This window comes from Macrotis lagotis, chromosome 3, assembly GCF_037893015.1.
Source record: "Macrotis lagotis isolate mMagLag1 chromosome 3, bilby.v1.9.chrom.fasta, whole genome shotgun sequence".
Lineage (NCBI taxonomy): Eukaryota > Metazoa > Chordata > Mammalia > Peramelemorphia > Peramelidae > Macrotis > Macrotis lagotis.
In genome coordinates, this window is record NC_133660.1 from 291,567,063 (window position 1) to 291,580,802 (window position 13,740).

The 13,740-nt window shown below is 40.9% G+C and overlaps 1 pseudogene; it reads right to left on the reverse strand.

The window, feature by feature from the left end:
- Positions 1-13,740, reverse strand: part of LOC141519487 (uncharacterized) — a 23,638-nt pseudogene continuing 9,898 nt past the window's right edge.

Genomic DNA, 13,740 nt, shown 5'->3' on the forward strand with positions numbered 1-13,740 from the left:
TCACTCACTTAAATTTCTGATGGCCAATGAAAGAACCTGGGGGAAAAAAAGCGCAAAATTGATTCATCATAGAGAGGACCTCTGATTTTTCTTTCTGGCTTCCTATATGGCTTAAGTTACAGAGCATGTCAAACACATTTTTTAGGGTTTTTTCAAGGCAATGGGGTTAAGTAGCTTGCCCAAGGCCACACAGCTAGGTCATTATTAAATGCCTGAGACCAGATTTGAACTCAGGTACTCCTGACTCAAGGGCCAGTGCTCTATCCACTGCATCACCTAGCCACCTCCAGACACTTTTAAGAGACAAAACTCCATCATCTTTTCCCCAAAATGCTTCCTTCTTCCAAATTTCCCTCTTTCTGTCAACGGGGGCTTCATTCTCATAGTCACCCAGATTCACAATATAAATGTCATCTTTGGTTACTTACTCACATTCATCCCACATAACCAGTCTATTGTCAAATCTTATTTTTTTGATCTCCAAAACACACCTTATTTATATCCCATTTTCTCCACTTTTCTATTCAATAAACTCAAATCGAACCTATTATTCCAAGTAAATATAAAATTTCTGGCAATCCAAACCTTTCGCTACCTGACTGACCTGTTTCCACCTTTCCGATCTTCTTAAACTTTACTTCCCTTTACATATTTTGTTTTCTTATTACTGACCTGCTTTCTTGCCATTTCTTGAACTTGATATTCCATCTCCAGACTCCCTGGTTTTTCACTGACTTTCCCTGTTGCCCCTACTCAGTTCTGCCTCTTGCATTCCCTTACTTCTTTAAAAACGATGTTCTGCCTCCATCCAACCTCCCTGTTTCTTACTTTTCTCCAAAAGATTGAGAACCATTTATTCCAAAGAAGTGAAGGTGATAGAATCAGGTTTTGTGGCATTAAATGAGCTCAGATTTTTGACTACCGCTACATCACCAAGCACTGCAAATTGGGCTCGAAAAGGACTATCCAGAATATCTTGAAGACAGTAGAAAGAACACTGGATTTAGAGTCAAGGAAACAAATGAATTCAGGGAATGATATATGGCTTTCAAAATAAACCACTTGTGGGGTGAAAAGAACCAAAATCTGGTCCTAGAGTCTTCCTGACCTGAGTTCAAATCTAGTCTCAGATACTAACTTTTAGGACAAGACGCTCTGCCTTTATGTCCTCATGTCTAAAATAAATATAAATATTCATCTCTCAGGGCTGTAGTGAGGATAAATGGAATTGATACTCGTGGTGTTTTATGCGGCCAAAATATTTTAACTTTAATTTTATTATTGTTATTATTATTGTTGTTGTTAGGCAAGTCCGAAATAGACCAAGCTTAAGCCGACTTAAAGGGGTCAGCAGCCATGTCTCTCTCCCGCACACATCAGACACACAAGTGCTCACGTAAAAACATACATTTCACTGTAATTTGTTTCTCAAATCATCAAGTTTCTATCTCTAGCAGTCCTAACAATGCCTATAACATCAAGTTTGAGAAATTGATTTTCTTCCTCCCTTCCTCCCTCCCTCGCTCCCTCCTTCGTCCTTCCTCCCTCCCTCCTTCCTTCCTCCCTCCCTCCCTCCCTCCCTCCCTCCCCTCCCTCCCTCCTCCCCTCCCTCCCTCCCCTCCCTTCCTTCCTTCCTTCCTTCCTTCCTTCCTTCCTTCCTTCCTTCCTTCCTTCCTTCCTTCCTCCTTCCCTCCCTCCCTCCCCCTCCCTCCCTCCCTCCCTCCCTCCCTCCCTCCCTCCCTTCCTTCCTTCCTTCCTTCCTTCCTTCCTTCCTTCCTTCCTTCCTTCCCTCCCTCCCTCCCTCCCTCCCTCCCCTCCCTCCCTCCTTCCTTCCTTCCTTCCTTCCTTCCTTCCTTCCTTCCTTCCTTCCTTCCTTCCTTCCTTCCTTCCTCAGAACTTTGCATGTACTGGATGTTTAATAAATACTTGACAAATGAATGAATTGGCAAACCACTCCAGTATATTTGCCAAGAAAACCTGAAATGGGGTCACAATGAGTCTGCCATAGATGAAGCAAGTGAACGACAAAATTAATGTACCAGGAACTTTTTTAGTTAATAAAATCCATAGTATCTCTTTTGTGGACAGACAGACCATTTGGTCACTAAGGATAATTTCTTTAAAGATGGTAAATTTTAGTCTCACTCTTCAAGTACCATGGAAATATCCTCTTGACCTAATATTTGTGAGCTCTACCAGGTCAAATATTTCTGACTAATATGTTTCCATAGAAGATCCAAATAAATAGGATAAATTGTATTCTCATGGGGATGTGAAAAACTGACAGTAGCCGTGGCAATCAGTTTTAAATCTGCCTTGAAGATAGGGGAACCAGAATATTCAAAGAGAAAAGTGGTGTCTGCTGACTCCCTTCTGGAAACTTCTTGGCATAAATATGTGAACATGGTGCATTTCATGCTTGTCACCAACAAAACAATTCTCTTCTCTGTCTGGGGCTTGGTCTTGACTCTTCTGTTCCTGACATGGTTGGGGGAATCACATAGCAGGGATCAGTTACCTTTCCCTGTTTATCTGAGTGACCAGTGTTATATAGGAGGCTGTTCAATGATGGAGAAGGAAAATGGTCCCATAAATCCATGAGAGGAGGAATGTCACTTTCCTTTAGCTTCAATACTGCATAATTCAAAGTTTTATCGAACACTTGAAACCAAGACTCAATGGACCATTTCTTATCTGAGTTTGAAACAATATCTACATCAGTAAAGGTCACCCATGAATGATTACTAATCTCAATTACCCACACACTTGGCTCTCCCTCTACTCCTGCTATTAGTTTACTATGTGGCACCAAGTGAGTGTGCAGTGATCTTTCAAGAGAAAACAAGTAACTCCCTGAGAAATGCCACTGTTTTTCCAGATATATGTATCTGGAAATATCTATCTATCTATCTATCTATCTATATCTATATCTATATCTATATCTATATCTATATCTATATCTATATCTATATCTATGTCCCACAGAATTACCCAAGAGACCCAGTAATTTATGGACTTTAACTGGGGTAGAATCTTGGGTAAGTTTATTGCATACATGTTAAATAAGGTACTGATTCACTTCTCTTTCTCCTTTTTCTCTTGATTAAAATTCTATTGACCCCAAATTTCTTATTCTAAGACAGACTTTTCTCTTTGCTCTAATTCAGAGCTGTGAGAAGTCTTTCTCTTGGTCAATGTCTTTTCTGATTTGAAGAGTTCTGGGAGATCCCAGTGCCTGGCCTTTGGCTAGAAGTGTCTCAGAGCAGACCACCAAGGAAAGACTGAGAAGAAACGTAGTCTTCTCTTATATTTAATCAGCTCAACTTCATCAATGTGGTCAACTAGTGGAGAAAGTGCTGCTCTAGAAAGTGCTCAAAGAGCTATGGCAAGGGTGGCATACCCCAGGCCTTTGCCTGCCCATGGGGGAAGCATTCACTTACCGGATTCAAAGACTCATTCATCTTTCTGCTTTTTTTTCAGTGTGAAACTTGCTCTTCCTGAAGTTCAGGACCACCAGAAGATAGATCTAGGCAGATCAGTTAAAATGGGAAGGCCCCAGGGCCTTTTTCTTGATGCTTTAAATCCTGTGGGTCAGAAAATCCCCTTTGGCTCAGGGTCCTGATGTTCCCCTATGATCTTTTTTTTTTTCATATCTGTTACCCCAGCCCTTTTCTGTAATTGGCTAGGTTACTCTGAGTACAAGAATTTAATAACTCAATTAACTCATTTGCAAAAAAAGAGGAAATGATGCTAAAACATGACAGGGCTGCTTGAAGCATAGGATGAGTACTTTGTAAATAGTTAGGTGCTAGATCAACATTTGCTGTTTATCCTTTCCCGGTTAGGAGGGAACGAAGGCCACAAGCATCCATCAAGAATTTACCATGTGTCAGACCCTGTGACAAGTGCTTTAGAATTCTTATCTCATTTGGTCGTCCCCAACCATTCTCCGAGGTAGATGCTATTAGTATCTTCATTGTACAACTATGAAAGCTGACAAGGCCAGAGGGGAAGCGACTTTCCAGGGTCTCACAGCTAGGAAATGTCTGAGGATGGATCTGACCTCAGGTGTTCCAGACTCCAAGTCTAATCGTGCTATCCATGGTGCTACCTTACCGCCTGCCTTTAAAATGGAAACTTCAAGAGAGCTTTTATAGTGAAGGGGAGGATGGGGAGTTCAGGAGTGATATCACTGGAACCTTACTTTCAAGAGAATTAGCTCACACTCAGTTCTAGATTCAAGGTCTAGAAATTGATCTTACATTATAAGAAAGAATAGGGAAAGGTGATAAGAGAATGGGCAGCGCTGAAAGAAGAGAGGGCAGATTGGGGAAGGTGGTGGTCAGAAGCAAAACACTTCTGAGGATAGTCAAAGTGAAAAGAGAGAAAGAGCAGGATAAACAGAGGAAATGGGATGCAATCAGTAATAATTGTGAAAAAGTGTTTATAGAAAGCTTCTCTGATAAGGACCTCATTCCTCAAATATAGAGTTTAATTTATTAAAAAGGAGGGTCATCTCTCAAATAATTAATAGTTAAAGAACATGATCAGGCAATTTTGGGATCTAATAACAAAAGCAAAAGTCATGAAAAAGTATTTTATTTCACTATTGATTAAAGAAATGCAAATTAAAACAATTCAGAACTAATCCCCCCACCCCACCCCACCTATCAGATTGTCTAATGTGACAGAACAGGAAAATGTTACATGCTGGAGGTAATGTGGGAAAATTGAAGAACTAACTTAAACACTAATGTTTTGGTGGATTTGTATATATTTTGTACAGCAATTTGGAACTATGCCCAAAGCTCATAAAACCACATATCTTTATTGTCCAAGAAATAACACTACTGGGTCTGTATCCCATAGGGAAAAAAAAGACTCATTTGTCCAAAAATATTTATAGCAGCTCTATTAGTAGTGATGGCAAAGAACTGGTAATTGGGGGGATACCCAATCAATTGGATAATGGTTGAACAAGTTGTGTATGATTATGATGGAGTATTTTTATGCTCTAAGAAATGATAAGTAGAATGCTCTCAGAAAAACCTGGAGAGGATTACATGAACTTTTTACAAAATGAAATGAGCAGAACCAAGAGAAAACTATAAATAGTAATAGTTTTTGTTTATTCTTCATTCTCAAAGATTACCATGCCACCAGGGAAGTGATGCCTTGACATAAATGTAAATTGGATTAAGTGAGGGAGGACTGTGCAAAGTCCACCAATATCACTTCATCCTCAAGAGCCATCTGGGTCCAGTAGTCAGATCTGGATCATGATGATTAAAGCTGGCACTGGATGTGGTGGGAGACCTTAACCTATTTAATCTACTTTCTTCACAACTCTCAGTTTGACTGAGGCAATACCCATTTAGTGGTTAGGGTAGGTGAGGAAGTTATTAGCCATAGTTGGTCACCTACAATGTAGTTCCAAATTTATTTCTGAAATGATTGAAAAAATTTTCTATGTTCAGCAGTACTATAAGTTTAAATAATTCTTCCTTCTTCCTCCCTTCCTCCCTCCCTCCTTTCCTCCCTCCCTCCCTCCCTTCCTTCCTTCCTTCCTTCCTTCCTTCCTTCCTTCCTTCTCCCTTGATCAAAATGACTAATGTGAGATCTTTTTATGATTGCAAGTGTATAATTTATATCAGATTGAATTCCATGTTAGATATGGCATAGGGGAGGGAGTGAAGGATAGAATTTGGAACTCAAAATGTGGGAAAATGGATGTTAAAATTAATTTGTATATGTGATTGAGAGAAAATAATATATTATTAAACAGATGGGAGTTTGAAAATGATCTCATGGGGAAAGAATGGATAATAATGTGGTCTGGAAAAGATTGTAGTAGTCTAGAACATTCCTTACCTATGGTCTGTTAATTTGTTGTTTCAGAATAAATTAAAATGAATAGCTTCATTATTAACATCATATGATATTCTATTTTTTAAGAATATGACTTGTAGAGTGAATTTATGAGCTTCTACAGACTACAAAGTTAGGATCAAGGATTAAAAAGACTTATGTGTACCAATCTAAGAGGGTATAGGGATATTTCTGAGCAAAAGTAGGAATTGGTTAACCTGAGGTTTAAAGAGATTGTTCTGGCAGCTCTAAAACAATTTGTGTGGTTGACTAAATGATTGCCTCCTTGTTGTTCAGTCATTTAATCTTGTCTGAGTATTCATGGAAAAGACACTGGAGTGATTTGCCATTTTCTTCTCCATTCTATTCGACAGATGAGGAAAGTAAGATAAACAGGGTTAAATGACTTTCTCACAGTCATGCAGCTAGTCAATGTCTGGGAAAATATTTGAACTTCAGGCTCATCCCTCTATCCTTCACAATACTTCCTACACATTCCTTCACATACTGACACATGATAGGTATTGCAAGAAATTACAGAAAGAAAAATTACAAATCACTGCACAGGGCTCCATGACAACAGTCCCCATTTAGGGATTATATAAACGTACTGCCATTCTTTCATCCCTTTGGGGCACAGATCTAGGAGTGGCTTCTCTGGATCCAAATGCAGTTTAATGAGTTAGGAGGCAGCTAGCTTTCTTAATGGAATGACTAGATCAATTTACTGTTCCAGCAACTGAGCTGCCAGTCGGTTAGGTTTCCTACCCAACACCCAAAATTTATCATTTCCCATTTGTCATCTATGACAATGTGATAGATGTTAGGAGTAGCTTTAGAGTTGTTTTAATGTGCATTTCTCTAATCATTGGAGATCTGAAGCATTTTTTTAGTGACCATTAAGAGTTTGAGTTTTTTCTTTGAAAATAGTTCATACATATTTACCTTTGATCTTCTGTGTATTTATACGTTTGGATATTATACATGTGAATCAGTTGGTTATATATCTTGGCTATATAAGGGAGCCTTGAAACCTTCTCAGACTAGTGAGTCTATAGACTTAGAGAAATAAAGGCCCTCAGAAACCCTTTAATCCAACCAATGAAAGAGAGGGGAAGTGACTTGCTCAAATTCACATGACAGAACCAGGTCCTGTGGACTTCACATTTCATGCCCAAGTCAACTCCGAAACCTTGAAGAGTCCTAGATATAGTCTTTGAAATATATCAAGGTAACTTCCATGGAATAAGGAGACATTAGAAGACTTGTGGATGAGACCCTGATGGATTCTGGGTAAGACAGATTTCCACGGTACAAAAACCTGTGGGTTTAAATAACACTTAGGTTGTTGAAGGGGCAGAGGAAGAAGGAACAAAATAGCTGCCATTCTAGCCTTGTCTGTCAGAAAGATTTCCCCAAATATCCAGCATTAACATAATAATTTGATAATGGTTACTTTCTTAGCACTTCAAAAGAAACCCTTTTGATGTCTCTTTAAACTTGTATAATGACCACAGGATGGCGGCATTGATTTGTTCCTCTTGCTCCTACCAGCCAAATAGGACCCACTGAGAGCTGCAGGGGTTTGGAACTATATCTTAGCTAGCTCACTGATAATTTTATAGGCATTGGTGATTGGCCTGGAGTCAGGAACATAAGTTCAAATAAGGACTTATAAACTTACTGTGGAATCTTGACCAAACTTTCTCTGCAAGTGTCAGTTTCCCTTCCTTTAAAGTGGGCATGGCACCTAACTTACAAAATTGTTGTGAGAATCAAATGCAAGTTTTGGAAAGAGTTTACTACAGTGTTGGGCACATATATAGTAAGTGACTACTGTAAAAATGCAGACTATTACTATTAAATATCTCTGCTCCAAGCATTCAGGGCTCTATCAGAGCTTAGAGGTCAGGTCTTCCCGGATTCTGGGGGCTTTCAACTCATTTGCCACATGGGGAATAGTGAAAGGAAGAGAACGACGAAGGGCCAGAAAGAAGGAGAATGGGGAATGGCTCTGTAGAAGGCTAGGCAAAGTGATGGCTATAAGATTAGCAGCTGAGAGCATGAGAAAGGAGTGCCAATCCCAGACAGCAATATTCTCATCTGTAAAGTGGAAATGACAATAGCACTCATCTCCCAAGGTTGGGAATGAATCTCAAAATTGAGAAATATGGGTTAAATGCTATTGTTCTTGTTTTTAGAGAGAAGGTGGGAAAGAATGGAGAGAGAGACAGAAAGAGACAGAGAGTGAGAGAGAGCAAGAGTGAGAGCAAGAGCGAGAGAGAGAGGAAACAGAGAGAGTCAGAGAGAGAGAGAGAGAGAGAGAGACAGAGACAGAGACAGAGACAGAGACAGAGACAGAGACAAAGAGAGACAGAAAGACAGAGAGCAAGAGAGAGCGACAAAGTGAGAGTGAGAGATTGAGAGAGACACAGAGAGAGAGAGAGGGAGAGGGGGAGGGAGAGACAGAGGGAGAGACAGACACAAAGAGAGACAGCAAGAGAGAGCAAGAGGGAGAGTGAGAGAGAGAGACAGAGAGACAGAGAGACAGAGAGAGAGAGAGCAAGAGAGAGTGACAAAGTGAGAGAGCCAGAGATTGATAGAGACAGAGAGAGAGAGGGAGAGGGGGGGGAGAGACAGAGGGAGAGACAGACACAAAGAGAGACAGCAAGAGAGAGCAAGAGGGAGAGTGAGAGTGAGAGAGAGAGAGAGAGAGAGAGAGAGAGAGAGAGAGAGAGAGAGAGAGAGAGAATGGAGAAGATATAGGAGTCCTTGCTCCCAGCCCAACCTGCAGGATAGGAGAAGCAGAAAATCTGAGGAATCTAAGACTGGATGACCGCTGGGCCGTGGTCTGGCCTTCTTCTCTTCTCTCCCCCCCCCCACTGCCCAGTGCCCCCAAGGTACCAAGCTTCAAGCATTCCTAGAGAGCAGGCTTGCAGGCTCGGCTCCAGACCCTCCTCCTCCTCCCTCCTTCTCCCTCCTCCTCCCGGAGCCTAGGTAGGTGGGGGCACAAAGCGGAGCCTGGACAAGTCCACATCCCATGCAATCCGGCTTGGGAAGCCCCTTCCTGATCTGGATGGAGTTTACTCCCTTCTCCACTCCCTCCCCTCCCCCAGGTCACCAGGCCCCTCAATCTCTCTCTCTCTCTCTCTCTCTCTCTCTCTCTCTCTCTCTCTCTCTCTCTCTCTCTCTCTCTCCTGTCCCTTCTTTGCACCCTCCTGCCCTGCCACCCCGCACCTTTTTCCTGGGGCCTCAGCAGTGTAGCCGGGCACCTGGGAGGAGGATGCTGCTGACTCCTTCTAGCCCAGGAGGGTTCTGCAGCCCAGAGTGGGAGGAGAACTAGAAGGAGTCCAGGAGGGGCATGAGCAGCTGTCATCACGCAGACTTCACTCCTATAGACACGTCTTAGGGGAACCCTAAAATCTTCTGCTGCCCAACCAGAGAGAGAGCTTGTTCTAGAACAATGGGGGAGGCCAAGGGGGGAGACTCACCGGTTCCCTCTTCTCGTCACGTTTCGGGGTACCACAAGAAGCGCCAACACTGTAGACAAGAAGTATAACATTAAAGTCTTTTAAAACCATGCAAATTCTCAGACCAAACATGACCACTGCCGGGTTTGTATCCCCAAAAAGGTGACAAATAAAATAGAAAGGAACATATATGCACAAAAAGATTTATGGTGACACTTTAGCCATGCAAAGAATTGGAAACTGAAGGGATGACTATCAACTGGGGAATGACTGAGCAAGTTGGGGTAAAGAATTGGGACGGAATAATGTGCTCTAAGAAGTGATGAGCAGGATGATCGCACAAAATTCTGGAAAGACTTACGTGAACTGTGACAAAATGAAATCAGCAGAACCAAGAGCACTGCATACAGTGGGGTGATCGACTGTGACTCCCTCTTATTCTCAGTTAGGACCCACGTCGATTTTGAAGGTGCCCCCATGATCCATTATCATTAAAAGCCCTCATGGTGTGTAAATGTAGGTCGAGAAATACTTTTTTTTTACTTACTTTATTTTTCTTGGTTTATTTTGTCTGTTTTCTTTCCCATCATGAACATCACTGAAACGTTTTGAAAAATTTGCATGTATTTGTATATAAAATTTAATATGGTTGCTTTCTTTTGAAATCTGATGCATTTTTTTTTTGATGCTGTTAAGCATCTGAATCTGGAAGATGGGACGTAGTTTTCATCAGAAAGTCTCCCAAAGGATCCATGACTCCTCATAAAGGTGCTGAACCCTTGATAGCACTAAGTGGGAATGAAGCCCACAATTGTTGCTCCTTTGTTCCTAGTTCTTGTCAAGGATGGGATTTGAACCCATTCCTTGCTGCTTTCCTCTAGCATCTGGTCTTAATCAGTCATCTAGTCCTCCCTTCCTGCTTCAGCTTTAAGAGATCCCAGATTCCAGAGGACTCTTGGAAACAACCTATAATGAACATCTCCTTTACAGCCTGTCTGAAAATATGTCTTTGAGCTTCCATCTGAAGGTTTCCATTGAAGGTGGACTCATTACAGATGCTGAGCATTGTGCCTGGATCTTAATTAAGAGTTATTAATTGAGTGATTGATTGCAGTAAGTTTGCTCCACATCGCCTAAGCTCAGAAGACAAATGACTGCTGGGGAGTCCAAGATGGTGCATTCTGAGTCTCAGCTCTTAAGACTCTGTAAGGTTCATTTACAGCCTGGCCTGCCGAGCAAAGGGGTGAGAGAGGTAAGACGAAAAAAGAGAGGCAAGGGATGGAACTCAGCCAGCAAGCTGTGGTCAAGAAATTACCCCACCCTTTGGGTGAATAGGGTAATTATGGGAAACAGATTGACTAGGTTCTGAAAAAGAGAAGGAAACTGAAGACCTCTTCAGACCAAAAAGAGAGAGAGAGTGTGGCAGGACACACATTTCTGAGGCAGATTGGTGAGAGGCAAGAAGGAATAGCCTTAGCCCAATTTCTCCTGCCCACAATGCTCCCATGGGAACCAATTCCTTCTCCTCCCCACCTTAACCTTTTGAAAAATGATTTCCTAGAAGCAGCCAGATGGTACAGTGGATGGAACATTGGCCCTGGAGTTAGGAGGACCTGAGATAAAATGCCTCCTCAGACACTTGATACCTAATAGCTGTGTGACCTTGGGCATGTCAATTAACCCCCTTGCCCCTCCCCCCAATCACTTCCTTACTGGTACTTTCCAAGAAGACCTAGATTCAGATGCTGCCTTCTATGCTTATTAACCATAGACAAATCAGAGATATATATAAAAATAAAAATCTTTTATGTATAATTAAAGAATTCAAAAGAAATACTTATCTATAAAACGTAAAGTATTCTAATAAACAAAAGATCAAATAGAGATCTTAAAGAATTCAATCTCCAACAACATGATGTATATAGTTAACTAGCTAGAAAGTATCTAAGGGAAGATTTTGGTGGGAAACTTTCAAAAGAGCTCAAAGGAGAATAATACTATACTTCTCTTTTTAAAATATTTTTTCCAATTACATATAAAATAAATAAAATTTCAATTCCAAATTCTCTCTTGTCTTTCTACACATGTGCAGAAATGCAAAAAGCAGGCATCCAGGTGGTGTGGTGGATAGAGCACAGTCCCTGGAGTCAGGAGGACCTGGTTAGACATACTTTACAAGATATAAAAATTAGAGGACCATTGGGCATCTGTTCAAGTGCAGCCAGTTCAAACACTGTTTACCTTGCACATAGGTTTTGGAAATATTGGAATCTGAAAAGAAATTTAAACTTTTGTTGAAAAACAAATTTAAACTTTTGTTGAAAAACGACTACCCTGTTACAGTGATGAGAGAAGATATCCTTGTAGAGAGCATAAATAGATAAAAATGTCTATAAGCATGGGGAGAGGAGGGAAATAGATTGAGACAGTATGTAAACAGCTCTGTACAAACAACATACATAGTGGATAAATTGGAAATAATCCCAAAATGAAGACTAGCATTAAATGGGAGGGGGGAAGAGTTCAGGAAAGGATTCCTTCTAGATGAAACTTGAAGGAAGCCAGGAGCAAAGATGGGGGACAGGAAGTGACACTTGTTGGATCTGGGAGATTGAGGGCTTAGTTGGAGTCTTGGAGGGATTTAAATGACTTTGTGAAGTACTTTAAATGCCAAATTTGGAATTTTTATATTTGATCTTGGAGGTAGTAGGGAATTCCTGAAGTTGAGTGAATGGGGGAGGGGGTTACAGTCAAATCTAAGATTTATGAGGATCTATTTGACCACAGGCTGAAATAAATAATCCAGGTTTGTGGTGAGAAGATCTTGCACCAGCATGATGGCAGCATCAGAGGAGAGAAGGGGGCAGATGAGAGAGATGTCACAATGACAGAAATGGTGGGGCATGGCAGCAGATTGGCTGTGGCGGGGGGTGAGAGGGAAGAGTTCAGGATGACACCAGATTGCAGAGTCTGATGTCCTGGAAAGATAATGAAATACTCAGGAGAAACAGGAAAGTTGGGAAGAGGAAAAGGTCTGCAATGAAGAAAAGAGGAGTTCATCTTTGGACATGTTGATTCTAAGATGTGTACATGATATTAGGGATGTCAGCAGAAAACTGGAATAGATGAGTAGATATAAAAAAAATCATCAGCAGAGAGAATGTGGCAACTGATGAGATCACCAAGCAAAATAGTATAGATGAAAAGATTCCAGGAGAAAACCTTAGAGGACATTCCCAGTTGTTAAATGGAGGCCCATATAATGATTCAGAAAAGGAGAAAGGACTAGGGAACAAGAATGAGAAGAAACATGGAACCTAGAGAGAAAGGATCATCCAGGTGGTTACTAACACTGTTAAAGGATACAGGGAATTCCTAGATGAAAGCTGGGACAGGACCATTACGTATGACAAATAAGGACCACTGATAACCAGAAAGGGCAGTTTCATTTGAATGATGAAGGCAAAATTTAGATCATAGAATTATGAGAGAAAAGGAACTGGAAATACTGACTGTAAGGGATTCTCCCAAGAAGTTAACTATGAAGGAGGAGAAATGGAAGATAAAAACTATCAGCAAAGGACAGATCAGATGAGATTTTTTTAGGCGGAGGAGGAATCATGGATTTTATGTTTGTACAAGAGGACACAGGCAGAGCATAGAGAAGCAATCTGTTGGTGAAGATAGGCAGAATGGGATCTCTTGGGCATGAAAAGGGATTTGCATTGGTAAGAGGGCTACCTCTTCTGTGTGAGATGATGAAGATAGTGAGGGAGAGACTTGGATGAGAAGGGAAAAAGAGAATAGCCTCACTCTTTTCACTGAAATATTAAGAAGGCCTCTCAGGAAAGGGGAGGAAGTAAACATGAGGATTCAAGGAAGGATATAAAAACCAAATTGTTAACATAAAAAGCCTAGAATGAAGAGCTAGGAGAGAACTGAGAGATCATGTAACCCAATCTTTCCATTTCACAGAAGGGGAAACTAAGTCCCAGAAAGTTTAGCATCTTACCTAAGATTTTCCCAATCAATATCCAGGGTTCTTTCAGTTAAACCAAATCCCTTCCTCAAAATTAAATCATTAACATAAAAATTATAGAATGTAGAGCCATGAGGGAACTGAGAGAGATCATTTATTTCAACTTTACCATTTCCCAGTTGGGAGAACTCAATTCCAGAGTTTAAGCACTTTGCCTAAGATCTTCCCAATCATTATTCAGTATTCTTTTAGTGAAACCAAATTCCATCCTTGCCATTAATCACTTATTATTCATTGTCTGCCTTACCACATAGTCCCCCACCCCAAATACTGGGCTTCAGTTAACCTTGGATTGGTTTTTCAAAACTTTCTATGAATGTTAAATAAGGTACTGATTCAATTTTTTCTCCTTTTACTCTTGAT